Source organism: Schistocerca piceifrons, chromosome X (genome assembly GCF_021461385.2).
Source record: "Schistocerca piceifrons isolate TAMUIC-IGC-003096 chromosome X, iqSchPice1.1, whole genome shotgun sequence".
In the NCBI taxonomy this organism is placed as follows: domain Eukaryota; kingdom Metazoa; phylum Arthropoda; class Insecta; order Orthoptera; family Acrididae; genus Schistocerca; species Schistocerca piceifrons.
In genome coordinates, this window is record NC_060149.1 from 407,438,962 (window position 1) to 407,455,977 (window position 17,016).

Consider the following 17,016-nt stretch of genomic DNA (forward strand, 5'->3'; position numbering starts at 1 on the left):
TCATCCAACTCGCTCAAACAGGCAAAATATCCAGTGTACAAATATGGAACTGGTAGCAGTGTGTTCTGGAAGAGTTGCACTACGTTTCGATTTTACTTTTATGTGCGGCGCCAAATTATAAATACTATTACGAGCAGTTTACGAAAATGTATTTTCTTGCGATGTTACCGACATCTCGACTTGCGGGAAACTTTTCTGTTATTGAAGTTAGGTGACCACATTATCCGAACGAAATCTTAAGATTACATGACCTTTTCATCTACTCCAAATCGGAACTCTGTGAGTTTTCCAGCACAAGCTAATTTTGGTTAAATACTAAGCATATTTGTCCGCCCGCACGTCAAGTGCGTAAGGTGGTTGCTCCTGCTGTTCGTTACGACAAACAGATCGTTAGGTTTGTAATAAATCAGGTATTAATTTTTGTGATCCGCCAATTTATTTCTAAGATAACAAAATATGAGATTTATGGTGTGAGAAAACACGATGATGTACATCTGAAAATGTCAGTGACACAGTTGTCTAGTGTATACTGTCTCATCGTGCATCAGATTGAAAACTTGGGTCTGCTAAATAGAAACAATTTTTTTTTAAATTTTCACTTTGTTTGAAAGGTCGCTCCCTCTTTCATGATTTTCGGGAAGAAAGTTAGCCATGCAAAATAATGTTTCTATTGTTAAACCTGTATAAACTTCTATTGTTTCTCTCTTCGGTATTTCTACGGGCTATGTATACTTTTTGCCTTCTAAGTAAGACAAATTCTGCCATTTTTACAAAAAAAAGCTCGGTAAAAATTAAGCTTAACAGAACTTATTCAGCTCGAAGTATGCTACAGAGTTCACTCCAAAAAATGGAGAATGTTCTCCGTTTGTGAGAAGCTCCTCTAGTTTTTCTTCGTACGGAATCGGAGAATGTTCTTTGTTTTGAGCTATTTCCCCACCCTTTTACTCATGCTGAGAACATCCTCGGGTGAAGTGTATTCTAGAACTCGCTTTATTCGTGCTAACCTGAGAATATTCTCTGAAATTTCGAGTATAAAGTATATTCTCCGTTTTATTCACACGACCCAAGGTCTCTAGATTCTTCTCGAATCTTTTTAAGTAGGCTTTCACTGGATAATTTTAAAAATTTCAACGACACTCTCCTGTGGGTCCTGCAAAACCGTGTCCATTGCACACGATCATTGGACCCATTAGTCCTATTTGGTACGGATTCCACACACTTTAGTATGAGACGCACATGTGATTCGTAAGCAGTCTCCTTTGTAGACTGGCCGTATTTTCCCAGTGCCCGGCAAATGATCGGAAGTGCAACCTGCTTTATTTACGACTGAGGTAATGTGATCGATCCATTTCCTACCCCAGAATATATCCAGGGATTTGTACGACTAGACTCATTCCAATTGTCACTCATTTATGTTATGGACATAGGATATTTCTTTTCTGCTTTTTGTGAAGTTTATCATGTTACATTCCTGAACATTTAAAACAATTCGCCTACCTTTGCACCACTTTGAAATTTTATCAGGAGCTTGCCGGATATTTGTACAGTTTCAGATTAATTATAGTGAACTGCATCATTTGAAAACAGCCGGACGTCACTACACTGCTCTGGAAAAGTCAAGGACGAGACAGATAAAGTAGTAGAAGATAATAACAACTCGGAGAAAATGAATGAAAGTACAGGAGCATACTGCCTTAGGTCTCTCAGCCGTGCACAGAAAGTGGGACGTCACATGGCGTGAGGGCAGCGTGACTAAAGGCCCCAATGGAGCTGGCACCGTAACACGAGGTAGCTGAAGGAACGGGAAAAGACAGTGTGTTTTGTTAATGAGTGAGCAGTTACGGTGCGCTGTGGTGGTGTCCTTTATTAGAAAATGACCCGGAAACAACATTTGGACGACTTCATATGGGGGAGAATCATAGCGAAGCAGCTCAGGAGTATGGTATTGCTCACATCGTTATTTCACATGCACGGGGAGCATTACGAACCACAGGCACTACTGTCGGAAGGAAAGAAGGTGGCCGTCCACTGTCAACTACAGCAGCAGATGACCACTCCAGTGTGCAACAGGCAAGAAGGGACCCACGTCGAACTGCAGGTATAATTGCAACAACGTTTAACACGACTGCAAGGCACACAATATCACTCTCCACTTTGGCACGGTGACTGCACGAGGGTGGTCTCTTTGGTCTCTTTGCTCAATGAGCAGTGGGTTATTAGCACAGAGTGTAAATATCTATGGAATGAGCATAGCGTACTGCGCATGTTCTGTTGAGGACACACACTGAGAACAAGCCGGGCTATTCACATAGTAATGGGACGTCGCTGCTTGTTGCAATTTGTGGTAACAGTGAAACTTACAAGTGTCCACCTGCTTTTAAATGCCTTCCTACACGTTTTAGTAGCAATAACAAAAAATGGTTCAAATGGCTCTGAGCACTATGGGACTTAACATCTGAGGTCATCAGTCCCCTAGAACTTAGAACTAGTTAAACCTAACTAACCTAAGGACATCACATACATCCATGCCCGAGGCAGGATTCGAACCTGCGACCGTAGCAGTCGCGCGGTTTCGGACTACAGCGCCTAGAACCGCATTGCCACCGCTGCCGGCTCCGACATCTGCAACCACGAAGTCTGGACGTGATTTCACGTTAGTTTCGTCACGTGTTGAAGACACTCGCCACGGCACTTCTCGAACACTCGACATGTCGTGAAGTTTTCGTGCCAAGCCTATAGGCCATCAAAATCTGCCCTCGGCCAAACTCAGATAGACGCAGCATCTTCCCCATTCTACACATGGACAGCACCCTCACTGCTAGTACATGCACCGTGCATGTGTCTGACTAGCAGTCATTCCTCACCAGGTGACGCTGCTATCGCCTGTTTATATCGACACTAGGTCGGTGGTCATATGTTCTTGCTGATCAACGAATGGCCCTAATGTTAAAAACAGATGTTCTTTCAAATTGCCACCTCCTCTCTCCCCTCTCTCTTTCATCCCTGTCCCCAATCTTGTTTTCCTATTGGCTGAAAAAATGGCGGGAAATTCAAGTAAGCATTATCCTATAGGCTGAACGACAGTAGTGTGTGTTACATATAATTCATTACCCAGTTAGCTTATCGTTATAATTTATGTCATCCTTTTCTTAATTACTATAAATTATGTTGTTCCATTTATGTTAATTAATATAAATTATGATTTACAATCAAAGAATATGGGTGCCTCTACATTTCTGCCGCTCTTTTATTAATTACTATTACTAATAGTCCAGAAAAACACATCAGGCACTTTGGTATTCGAGTATATGACCACCCTCCATTTCAATATTTACAGTGTTGGGATAATCAGATATAGTTTGGGGCAATTCATTTATTATTCTTTGGAATTTTGGCGATTTTCTCTCAGTATTCCAAATATCCACTTTTCTATATTGTCATCCAGAGACACGTGTAAAGACGAAGCTTTAAATGTTTTAACAACTTCCACAGTGTATTATTTAAAAAAATGACACTCTTGCTACAAACCAATTCTTTTTTTCACTGCAAGGAACTTGTCCCTGCATTGTTAGGATTCTACACACACTATGATATCACTATGAGGCTGTCTTACGTGAGTCTGACACTATAAGATTATAGCACACTTGTAAAAAACGATAGGAAATAAAAAAATCCATGAAAGAGGGATTCTGCAGACATGTACGTGCACACACTGTGGGTCACATGCAAGACGTCGCTAATATCCCACATTTACATTATTTTCCACACTGGTGCAGCTTCAGACATAGACCGCTGTCGTTTGTAATGACAGGACTGGAATGGGAGAAGTATGCACTTTACTTAAAACAAGGAAAAGTGCGGGAGGTTATCTTCCATCGTCTGCTTCTTTATTGGAGATATTTCCAGAATGAGACGTTATTAAAACTCCAGCATCCTGAAATACTATTGTTACCTGTATAGAGCTATACACACCCTTTCTTCGCAAATTTTAAGCGAGCAAACCTCCAGGTACAGTAAGGACATAGGGACTGCATTGACCACCGTCAAGGTCACAGATCTCCGATAGGCGATCTAGTTGGGCTTTCCCTCGCCGATTAAACATATCTTTTATTACCCCTAAGTCTCGAAAAAATGTTGTTTTTTAAACAGCTCCTTTACTTACTTTTCGTTGCGAAGATGGAATTTCTGCTAGTACCATCATTTAATATCTGTACCTGTCCCATTTACGAACGGCATGTAGAAAGAATGTCTGTCGGTAAGCCTCTGTATTAGCTCCTATTTTCTCCTTGGATACATTTCGTGAGAAGTATGTGGGTGGAAATAATACGTTGCTCGACTCTTCTTGGGGCGTAAGCTCTAGAAATTTTAACAGCAAACCTCTCCGTGATACACACTACCTCTCTTGCAGCGACTGCCACTGGAGCTTGTGCCGGCCTCTGCGGCCGAGCGGTTCTAGGCGCTTCAGCCCGGAACCGCGCTGCTGCTACGGTCGCAGCTTCGCATCCTGCCTCGGGCATGGATGTGTGTGATGTCCTTACGTTAGTTAGGTTTAAGTAGCTCTAAGTTTTAGGGGACTGATGACCTCAGAAGTTAAATCCCATAGTGCTCAGAGCCATTTGAACCATTTGAACCTAAATCAGGATAGCAGGGCGCGGTATTGAACCGTCATCCTCCCGAATGCGAGTCCAGTGCGCTAACCACTGCGCCACCTCGCTCTGTGGGATGCTTTCATTGACGCCCTTTAAGCCTCTCGTGTCGGTTCTGAGTGGCTATGTGTCTGAAATGACACATCAGAAAACCGGGTGATTTCAACTTCGGGCGTCGCTCTTCTAACTTCCATCGTGGATGAATCAATAGAAGGGGTAAAATGTGGGAAATGTGGGTAAGAGGTGGTGTGACGACCCTCCCATCGTGTGACACGTCCACGAAGGTGTTGGACAGAATTGTGGTGAAGTCTGATGCCGATGTGAAATCATTAACCTACCTTACATCGCACATTAACTTCAGAGCTCTGGCCGATTCCCCTCTTGTGTCGACACCTTGCTGTTTGAAGCTCGCCGTGCCCGAGGGCACCACGTTTTTACGTTATTATACAGGAAGGTTGTAGGCACCAAACTTACACGTAGCTTTGGGAAATAATTACAGGTTTTCGAAAAAGTTATACTTTAATTGTATCGTGCAACCTGTACAGAGAAAGAATGTAAATAGAATGATCAGAAAGAAAATGTAAGTATTGTATATAGAAATAAAAACAACAAATTGGAGTGAGAAACATAGTATTTAAGTCTGTCAGTGTAATGTATATACGTCTTCAGAGAAAAGCTTTGTAAATAAACCAATGTATATATGTCATAATAAAATAGCTTTGCAAATAATTGTATATAAGAAACAATTAGCTTTGTAAATAAACGAACGAAAAGTAATGTTGCAAATTGATGTATGTAAGTAAAATTATGTTTGTAAATAACACAGCAAAAGAAAATGTTAATAATAAACCGATAGTTAATTTGTTGTATTATTGTTATTACTTCCAAGTCCTTTCACTATCGTATTATTGTTGATAATAATTTGTTCTTAGCAAACCTCTCTCCATGATGCACAGATCTCGAATGAAGAGGCCACCATAAGTAAACTAGTTTCAAAGGATGATAAGGTGGAGGGCGAGTTCAAATCTTAGTTGTCCATGGGGGAATGAATGGTCATTTTAATGTGCTCTCATTGACTGAGATACATAAGCGTTTCTCACCAATTTTATATGACCCAAACATTGTGACCGGCTTCGAGTTATGTCATGACCCTGAATATACTCATAACTAGCCCAAGTGTCTAACCTGACACCAAATGTCCTTATCAGTGAGCTTGTGATAAGATCATTAGCTTTTTTAGTACTGGCGGTCTTAAACTACTCTTCTTAACACGAGATCTGGAGAGCGTTGGATCAATAGTTCAGGAAACAGGAAAATGCCTGTACACCCAGTAGGCTTATCACCTCTGAACCTATATCTGTGGTGAAAGTGGAAGCAAGAGGTCGCAAGCAAACGCTGACGACCCCGAAGACATAAAATACAGTATTATACAGGATAGTGTTGCTATAAGACCAGAAGAAATTCGACTAGCAGTGTTGTGTGTCTGGAATCCCTGTATAGTGTGAATCATTGGAATTTTTGAAAATAAACTTTGAAGTTAATAATTTACCTTTGCTGAACAGCTGTGAGTAATTGTTTGGGATATATTCTAACAACTGTATCTCTGTAAACAACAAAAATTGGACACATGTTGTATCGAATATTTTATTCGAATTAGTCTATGCTACCACCTGCTAAAATATTTAATAGTCATCGCGTAAAATCTTATGTATAAACTTATCGTACCTGATCCTCTGTATGACATGTGAAGTCTAATAGAACGAATAGCGTCATTATCTACCTACCCACTGTCTTTCGTCAAATGGTCGCCTCGTCCGTTTCCTCATCGCCTCTTATGGTATCGCTATAGATAAGCGGATCAAGCCCACTAGTCGGAAGTTCCGGTGTACTCGCCGGTTGTTTATAGTATAGTCGGTGAAAGAAGAGAACTGGGAGCGGTATTGCCACCTTTCAACTGCGAAGCGCAAACGGGTGCAGGCGTAAACAATGTCGTCTACAGAACTGCGGAAATACTGAAGAGTAGCCACAGAGACGTACTGTATACAAAATCACGTTACGTGGTTGGTTGAAGAGGATGCACGAAGCAGTTGCGACGAGTCTACTGCAACTGTTAGGGATGATCTTATGCCAACTATAGTATACCTATATCCAGGTTAGGCGGCTGACCCCCGTTTAATCCTGTGTGGCACCATTTCGTCGTCATCTCCTGTGATAGCACTGTAGATAACCAGAGGGAACTTACTACCCAGAATTCTGAATTACTTGCCGTTTAAGCAGATCTATATATACTTGTATGTTGATATTTGGAATTTGACAGATTCGCATCAGAAAGGTCGAAATGTTTCCATTCGTTAACATCCCCGGATCTACGATATTTCCGAACAGGGGCAAAAACTTGATAGTGACGCCCCCTCCCTCCCCTCGAGCGTTTGAGTTTGGACGTCAAAAATTTTTAAAAATAGATTTTTCAAAAATATGTTCATTCCGTGGTGCACAGCTTTCTCAAGAGTTTGATATATAAACCATATATGTTCGAGGAAATGTAAGACATGTTATTTGGTGCTAAAGTGTAGTTCCACGCCTCTTCACACGGAATTCTTCTATCGTACGTCGTTGTATTTCGCTCTGTGGAATTCAAATGTGTATATTTTGTAATGGAAGCCATCAAACCTATATTCAGGACAGTGGAAATCAAAATGTCCTGTGATGCCTCTCCTGCTCCCAGTCGCTCGGTTTGACATCCTAAGCCCCCCCCCCCCCCCCCCGGCCCCTTTAAAAAATACTAACAATTAAAACTGGGTGGGATTCTTTGTGGGCGGGAGAATTAGAACTCCTCAGAAAATTTGCACTCTTTATTGCCTATTAACTAATATCTTTCTCTTTTTTGAAACACAAAGTTAAATATAGTTAACATAAAACCAGTACAGACAAGAGGCAAGGAAGATAGTACACATCTCTTCAATCCTTGGGTCCTAGCATTTTTTCTCTAATCTTGCTACAGCTTTACACTTTCTGCGGAAAAATTTATTACCTCGTCAAAGTTCGTCAAACGTTATGCTACGTGAAAAATCGAAATGTCGTTGTCTGATACTGAAAAAGCTGTTAATACCAATAGTACCCAAGACTGGTATGGTTTCTCGATTTGACTGCGTCTATTTTGTCACTGTCTGCTAGATAAAACGAAATAGGCCTTTCAAATATTGCAGCAGTCGTAACATATTTCAAATAAGCGAAACTGTTTTGGCACAAATAGTCATTTATTTTTATTTGCCTCATTTACATAAATAACACTTCAGAATATAATTAACGAAATGTCAATATCAAATGCCTAATAGGTCTCCTACAAACAGAAAGTTTTACCTAAGGAATTAGTTTCATATTTCATTCATACGCTCCAGTTTTTCAAGCACGAGATCGAAGAGTAGTAGTAGTACGAAATTTTTACGTAAATTTGAAATCGTCATATTCTTCCATATAATTTCTGTGATGTGCCCGTTTCATCTCCTTCCTAGTTCTATCAATCTTATCAAAACTTTTCTCCTGTTAACTTCATTAACCCGGCCAGGATCACCTGTTCAGTTATCCCGCGTTTATTCTCCAGTTAGCCGTTATTACGTGTTCGTGCAACGTGCTTTCCGCGCTGTTCCGAGAACTGAACTTAAGCGGCTGCTAACCGGGGACTGTAAAATTGGCCCTTAGTAGTGTAGCGAACTGGCAAAAATTTTCTGTCAAAATTTCATTCTCTTGGATACACAGAGAAGATAATATACAATCGTTCTTACATATCGTTCCTGTTAGTCGTCTATTTCTGCTCTAGTAGTCTTAATCTATGGATTTCGCTAATAATTATAACAACGCTTATCATTCGTATTCACCTATTCGGGTTTATTCGGCTCAGCTCGTATAGCCCCGCCCCTTTTGTCTGCTGGAATTTTTTTTATTTCAAGATGCCACGGGGATTCCCATGGTAGAGACATCACATACACTACGCACGCATTCAAAAATCAACTTATGATTCGCTCAGAAATCAACTTAGAATGAGTTCAAAATTGTTCAAAAACAAACAGGGATGCGTTTCAAAATCATACGAATAATCGATAGACCAAAGTGCGCTGGAAACTATGCGCTTTGTAAAAGAAGGTTTTCTTCTAAAAAGAATTTAGTTTGGTGCCCAATTTTAAGTTTCGTATTTGCTGGACGTGAAGCACTTTCCAAAACATAGTGCTATCATTTAGCGGGAATTTCATAGGACACAAAAATCGTGTATACAATTGAAGAGTTCAAATATCACATGTTCTAAGTACCAAATATCACATTTTTTAGGGGAATCAAAAAATAATGTGTTGTGACGAGATGAAGCTATAGCTATCCGGCCACAACTGTGGGTTCCTTGATTGCTCAGTGAGGTGGCACATCAAACTAGATCACGTGAAATATTAGTTCATTTTATTCTATAACAAAATAAAAGATTTACTTAAGTTTGACGCACGTCTTTGCCACAACAGTACTGACCCAAAAAGTGCACGTGTTTGTGCGGGTTATCTACATGTACGGACAATATCAATGACATTGTCATTCTTATCAATGATGTCATCAAACCATGTCCTCTCTTTCCTCTTTTCTCCTCCTCTCCAGCCATCACTATGTGGTATTACAATGAGACAGCCAATCAGAAGGTAATTTCAATAAAAGAATAAATAAAATAGACTTAAAAAAATCGGCGGAACAAGCCCGGTTGTGCTTTGTATGGTGCCAAACTCGAAGTTATGCAGTAAAAAATTGTGTGATCATCACTTGAATATGCGACAAGGCCAAAGATATGCATTATTTCCGTGAAAGTCAAAGACATTTGCGTGTAGGTACAAACATACATACTCACAGATCTCGTACTAAGCTGAAGGAACTTTCAGATGAAATAAATAAAACATGTATTTTAATTAGCTATCAGCTTTAATGCTTTTACGCTTTGATACATACACAATCGACCACCTCCATAGCCGATTAAATGGTTCAAATGGCTCTGAGCACTATGGGACTTAACATCTGAGGTCATCAGTCCCCTAAAACTTAGAACTGCTTAAACAAATGGTTCAAATGGCTCTGAGCACTATGGGACTTAACATCTATGGTCATCAGTCCCCTAGAACTTAGAACTACTTAAACCTAACCAACCTAAGGACATCACACAACACCCAGTCATCACGAAACTGCTTAAACCTAACAAACCTAAGGACACCACAAACATCCATGCCCGAGGCGGGATTCGAACCTGCGACCGTAGCAGTCGCGCGGTTGCAGACTGAAGCGCCTAGAACCGCTCGGCCACCCCCCATAGCCTATTAGTTAGGGTCACTGCCTTTGGTGCGTAAGGATCCGGGTTCAGCTCCTGGTAACCTCAGATAGGGAAGTCTGGAATGGGGACTGATTCAGTCTCACGATAAAATAGGTCAACATCATTTTTCAGATGACAGTGGTCCCAAGCTAATGTTTTCTCCTTACCTGGAATTATAAAACGTTTTTTATCCTGCGCTAGCATGTAGCAACGTGGGATAATTGAATGAAAAAGACACTGTACAGGAAAAAAATTATAGAGCGCATGAGCCTAAACTTGTTTTTACGTTGCGGTGGGTTACTGCCGAATCACACAGCAAGCGTAATCTCCATGAGTAATCTGAACTGTACTTGTCTCGCCTGCATCCGCCGCCAGCATGCACCTTGTGCAGTCCTTAAGGTTCTTTTGGCTCTTAAGGGGACTTCCATTAACGACGTGAATTCAGAAATGGGTGGGATGGGGGGGAGGGGTGAGGGGTGTGGCAACATCTCACCAAATCTTATTTAGAGGGAGGGGACCAATGAAAATCTCACGTCACCTTTTTAATTCAGAGAATATACATTATTATAACGGATAACATTTTTTTATAAAATTAATCCCCAGCTTAGGCTATCTTAAAGTGTCAACCAACCTCTATGGCCTCTATGGTCTGTACCGAATGCCTACACGTGTGCATGCCCGTGATCTCCGATTTGAAACAAATGCCACACAAGTGTCTGATTTCATGAAGACAGTTCCCCGACTTGCCCGTCGAAATCACTGAGTGTCAGTTAGTGAGTCAGTCGTGATATTCTGCAACGCATACACTGAAGCAGCAAGGAAACTGGTATAGGCATGCGTATTCAAGTACAGAGATATGTAAACAGGCAGAATACGGCAACTCGTATATAAGACAAGTGTCTGCGCAGTTGTTAGATCGGTTACTGCTGCTACAATGGCAGGTTATCAAGATTTAAGTGAGTTTGAACGTGGTGTCATAGTCGGCGCACGAACGATGGGACACAGCATCTCCGAGGTAGCGATGAAGTACCATGAATATCGGGAAACCGGTAAAACATCAAATCTCCTACATCACTGCGGCCGGAAGAAGATCCTGCAAGAACGGGATCAATGACGACTGAGAGAATCGTTCAGCGTAACAGAAGTGCAACGCTTCCGCAAATTGCTGCAGATTTCAATGCTGGGCCATCAAAAAATGTCAGCGTGCGAACCATTCAACGAAACCCTTCGATATGGGCTTTCGGAGCCGGAGGCACCCTTTGATGACTGCACGACGCAAAACTTTACTCTTCCGTTGAGCCCGCCAACACCGCCACTGGACTGTTGATGACTAGAAACATGTTGCCTCGTCGGACGAGTCTCGTTTCAAATTGTATCGAGTGGATCGACGTGTACGGGTACGGAGACAACCTCACGAATCCATGAACCCCGCATGTCAGCAGGGGACTGTTCAAGCTGGTGGAGGCTCTGTAGTGGTGTGGGGCGTGTGCAGTTGGAGTGACATGCGACTCCTGATACGACTAGATACGACTCTGACAGGTGACACGCACGTAAGTATCCTTTCTGATCACCTGCCATTTACGTCCATTGTGCATTCCGACGGACTTGGGCAAATCCAGCAGGACAGTGCGATACCCACACGTCCAGAACTGCTGCAGCGTAGCTCCAGGAACACCCGTCTGAGTTTTAACACTTCAGCTGGCTACCAGACTCTCCAGACATGAACATTATTGAGCATATTTGTGATGCCTCGCAACGTGCTGTTCAGAAGAGATCTCCACACCCTCATGCTCTTACGGATTTCTGGACAGCCCTGCGGAATTCATGGTGTCAGTTCCCTCCAGCACTCCTTCAGACATTAGTCGAGTCCATGCTACGTCGTGTTGCGGCACTTCTGCGTGCTCGTGGGGGCCCTACACGATATTACGATCTTTGGTTCTTCAGCGCATAAAGTCGATGTGCGTTCAGCATGAATTTCTATCAAGACTTTTACAGTGCATCTGTTAAACAGCATGCCTTCAAGTCGAAACAGAAGTGCCAACAAGAAGTTAATTGTTCGTGGCAGAAAGCTAAGCTGAAGTTCAGAGAGAATAATTCTCTTAGCGATCATATTAATCAAGAGACACAAAATGGCAACTGATTATGTCCAACCTATTCATGGAATGTGGGGGCCCTGAACATCAACAAAAGCAAAACGAGGATAATGGAACGTAGTCGAATTAAGTCTGGTGATGCTGAGGGAATTAGATTCGGAAGTGAGACACTTAAAGTAGTAAAGGAGTTTTGCTATTTGGGGAGCATAATAATTGATGATGGTCGAAGTAGAGAGGATATAAAATGTAGACTGGCAATGGCAAGGAAAGCGTTTCTGAAGAAGAGAAATTTGTTAACATCGAGTATAGATTTAAGTGTCAGGAAGTCGTTTCTGAAAGTATTTGTATGGAGTGTAGCCATGTATGGAAGTGAAACATGGACGATAAATAGTTTGGACAAGAAGAGAATAGAAGCTTTGGAAATGTGGTACTACAGAAGAATGCTGAAGATTAGATGGGTAGATCACATAACTAATGAGGAGGTATTGAACAGAATTGGGGAGAAGAGGAGTTTGTGGCACAACTTGACCAGAAGACGGGATCGGTTGGTAGGACATGTTCTGAGGCATCAAGGGATCACCAATTTAGTAATGGAGGGCAGCGTGGAGGGTAAAAATCGTAGAGGAAGACCAAGAGATGAATACACTAAGCAGATTCAGAAGGATGTAGGTTGCAGTAGGTACTGGGAGATGAAGAAGCTTGCACAGGATAGAGTAGCATGGAGAGCTGCATCAAACCAGTATCAGGACTGAAGACCACAACAACAACAACATTCATGGAATGTATGGCCAGACTATATAATTTTATTTATTGAGTGTTAATATGTTGTTTAAACGTTTTCTGTGGGAGACATATCACGATGTATGTAAAGCCCTCTAATGGATAAGTTCTTACGATCGGTGCCCGCCTACATAATAACGTCCTGATGGCCGACGCAACGGAGGGCGCTGATCATTTATGTCTTTTTTCAGCTGTCATATAGACATTTATCTTTCATAGGTAATTTATAGGTTGCTACAGGCAATGTATTACGTTTATTAATTTTTGACCGTAAATTCACCAAAAAACAGGGTCGGACCCATTATCTTCATATATTTCCTTTTAATAATTTCATATGGGTAACTGTATTCGTCCTTTACTGTATCACAATTGGTTTCTATGATAGTTATCAATATTTAAAAGTCTGCTACATGTATTTTATCTAATGTGTTTTTATCAGATTATGTATTTTGCGTAAATGATGACTACATCCAAGCCTACAATAGGTAGAATGTAGGCAAACAGATTTCTGGTATCTACTGTACTTCAGTAGCCAGTAGCAATAATGACTGTGTGGACGATGTGGCCTATTCTACACCTTATTTTAGATATATGTGACGCTGCTGTGCTGATTATATTTATATGTTTTGACGATGTCTTTATGGCCTTATCACATGGTGTAGAAAAGGTACGTTATACAGTATTTTATCTGTTCATTTCCCAGATTTTATGATAATATATTGTGATACGTATTGCTGTACTGCGTTGAAGGACACGCTGCTCACTAGGCGTATATATTTGTATATTGTAGATCTGAGGATGGTCATTACGGACTGAAAACGGTCACCGTCAGAAGAATTGATATTGTGATCAAAGACTGGAATAAAAAACCATTTGAGTTGCATATGTAATATATGTGGGATTTAATTTCAAAATTTCAGCTATGAAACCTTACATATTTCATTCCTTTACTTTTCTTTTTCTCGAAAATTGCGCAGTTGGCACTAAAGCTCTGACTTCATGAATTTTACCGTTTTGTTCTCTCCTTACTCACGAGACAAAATGTTAGTTACTCATTTAAAAGGGCACACTGGTCACTTTGGAACGCCGTAGAACGTGGAGAACTGGTAGAAACCGGACATGACGCAAGTCATAGCAGTGAAGTAATATGTATGTGCCAGTCGGATCTATAGAATCAGTGCAATTAGATGGATCAACGAGGAGACGAGACAGAATGGCAGAAAGGATCTATCGTGTAGGGACGTACCCATGATCACACAGTAAATTAACCCTGTACGAGAATGAATTGTTTAGCCAGTGTATCTGTGTACCACACGTCAGTGTGTTCTCCTTGAGAATAGTAATCGATAAAACTGCTCGATTTATTATGTATTTCTATGCCCATTACGAGTTATGCTGTGGTAAATATTCATATCAATGTATCAGGAGCGCAAAATATATGCTGAAAAAACGTGAAAACTTTGCAGGAAGTTAGCAGTAGCAACTTCCTTAACTAAACCTGTGCCCTCCGGAGAAAGATATTTCCCAAATGACTGGGGTAGGAGGAAGATATTTCCCAAATGACGGGCTCTCAGCCAACTTTAGACCATGCATATAAATCCACATTCGCAGCCTCTTAGCTATCGGAAACAGTTTCACGACTTTCAAGAAAGCACGGGCGGACATTCCATCCTACTTGTTGGTTCTGTACTAAAAGTTTCACCCACTGGTCCACTTGACACTGTTACCCAGACTATAGCCACTACTGTTATAGTGTTGGAAACTGTAGAAATGGTAGCTACGCCACCTGCATCAGAGTCTCCTCCAAATTCTGAATCTTCTGCGTGCTTTTCGGTAGCCTTTTTCCACCAGTTCATTACACAATTAGCCAGAATCTCTTGTGCCATGGAACTATGCCACTTCCATGAACTCATGCTCATAGACACAAAAAAATCAAGAATGTCAATGTGATCTCTCTAACTACAAAAGCTGACCAAAACATGAGTAAATAATGTGCATATTACATTGAAGTGTGGGCATAAACTGTTTTCGTCACGTTGCAAATTTTCAGTAATTATGCTACATGTGCACTATCAGCGGAACTAACTTATACTGTCGCAGCGGCTAACAGTTTCGAGATAATTAGTGAAACAATATCATGTGAAATGTCTGAAATCAGTTCACTCTACTTATTTACATGTACGGTGTGGAAGAAATCTAGCTGTAAATATTCTAACAAACGACTCCTGTATTGATTTTATACTTTATTACGTAGGAAATGTTACTGTGAATCGAACTTACAGTCGTTACAGTCTCAAACAGCAAATCCTTAGACACGCGTGTCACTAGCACTAAATTACTGGGAGACTACGACTAAATAAACTGGGTATAAATCACAAGGAGGTCCAGACGGAAGATTCCCTTGTAAAAAGGTGAAACATTAGGTCCCGAAACCACTTGTTGGAGGATTCTGGGTGCCTCAGACCATATACACTCATGCTCATAAATTAAGGATAATTGCAGAATGTGGTGCCACACAACGTGGCACTACACAAAAATGATTCTAATAGCATAGACACATAGGGAACACACACGACACAGAGCTGCGTGTCCACGGTGTTGGTGATAAGTTAACAAAACCGTCCCGAAACACATGTGCTACAAAACGCCACTGTTTCCTGCGCATGTACCCCGACATCAATGTGGGATATCATCACCATGCACAAGTTCATACGCCGCACAACGGGTTGACATACTCTGGATCAGGTGGTCGAGCAGCTGCTGGGGTATAGCGTCCCATTCTTGCACTAGTGACTGTCGGAGCTCCTGAAGTGTCGTAGGGGTTTGAAGACGTGCAGCGATACGTCGACCGAGAGCATCCCAGACGAGCTCGATAGGGTTTAGGTCTGGAGAACAGGCAGGCCACTCCATTCGCCTGATATCTTCTGTTTCAAGGTACTCCTCCACGGTGGCAGCTCGGTGGAGTCGTTCGCTATCATCCATCATGAGGAAGGTGGGACACACCGCACCCCTGAAAAGGCGGACATACTGGTGCAAAATGACGTCTCGACACACCTGACCTGTTACAGTTCCTCTGTCAAAGACATGCAGGGGTGCATGTGCACGAATCATAATCCCACCCCACACCATCAAACCACGACCTCCATACAGGTCCCTTTCAAGGACATTAAGGGGTTGGTATCTGGTTCCTGGTTCACGCCAGATGGAAACCCGGCGAGAATCATTGTCCAGACTACACCTGGACTCGTCCGTTAACATAACCTGGACCACTGTTCCAATGATCATGTGTTGTGTCCTTGGCATCAGGCTTTACGGGCTGTCCTGTGACCAGGGGTCAGTGGAAAAAAAATGGCTCTGAGCAGTATGGGACTTAACTTCTGAGGTCATCAGTCCCCTAGAACTTAGAACTACTCAATCCTAACTAACCTAAGGACATCACACACATCCATGCCCGAGGCAGGATTCGAACCTGCGACCGTAGCGGTCGCGCGGTTCCAGACTGTAGCGCCTAGAACCGCTCGGCCACTCCGGCCGGCTGGGTCAGTGGAATTCACCTTGCAGGTCTCCGGGCGAATAAACCATGTCTGTTCAGTCGTCTGTAGACTGTGTGTCTGGAGACAACTGTTCCAGTGGCTGCGGTAAAGTCCCTAGCAAGGCTACCTGCAGTACTCCGTGGCCGTGTGCGGGCACTGATGGTGAGATATCGGTCTTCTTGTGGTGTTGTACACTGTGGACGTCCCGTACTGTAGCGCCTGGACACGTTTCCTGTCTGCCGGAATCGTTGCTATGATCGTGAGATCACACTTTGTGGCACACGGACAGCCCGTGCTATGACCTGCTGTGTTTGACCAGCCTCCAGTCGCCCAAGTATTCTATCCCTCATACCGTCATCGATATGTGTTCTTTGAGGCACTTTCAACACACAGTCACCATTAGCACGTCTGAAAACGTCTGCACACTTATTCGCTGCACCGTTCTCTGACATGCACCAACACAGCTCTGCATATGTGGACTGCTGCCAGCGCCACCGTGCGACGACCGCAGGTCAAATGCACCGCATGGTCATACTCCGAGGTGATTTAAACCCGCAAACCGCCCACCAGATCATTGTTTCACCATGTATCAGTATTATCCTTAGTTTATGAGCACGAGTGTATTTTAATGG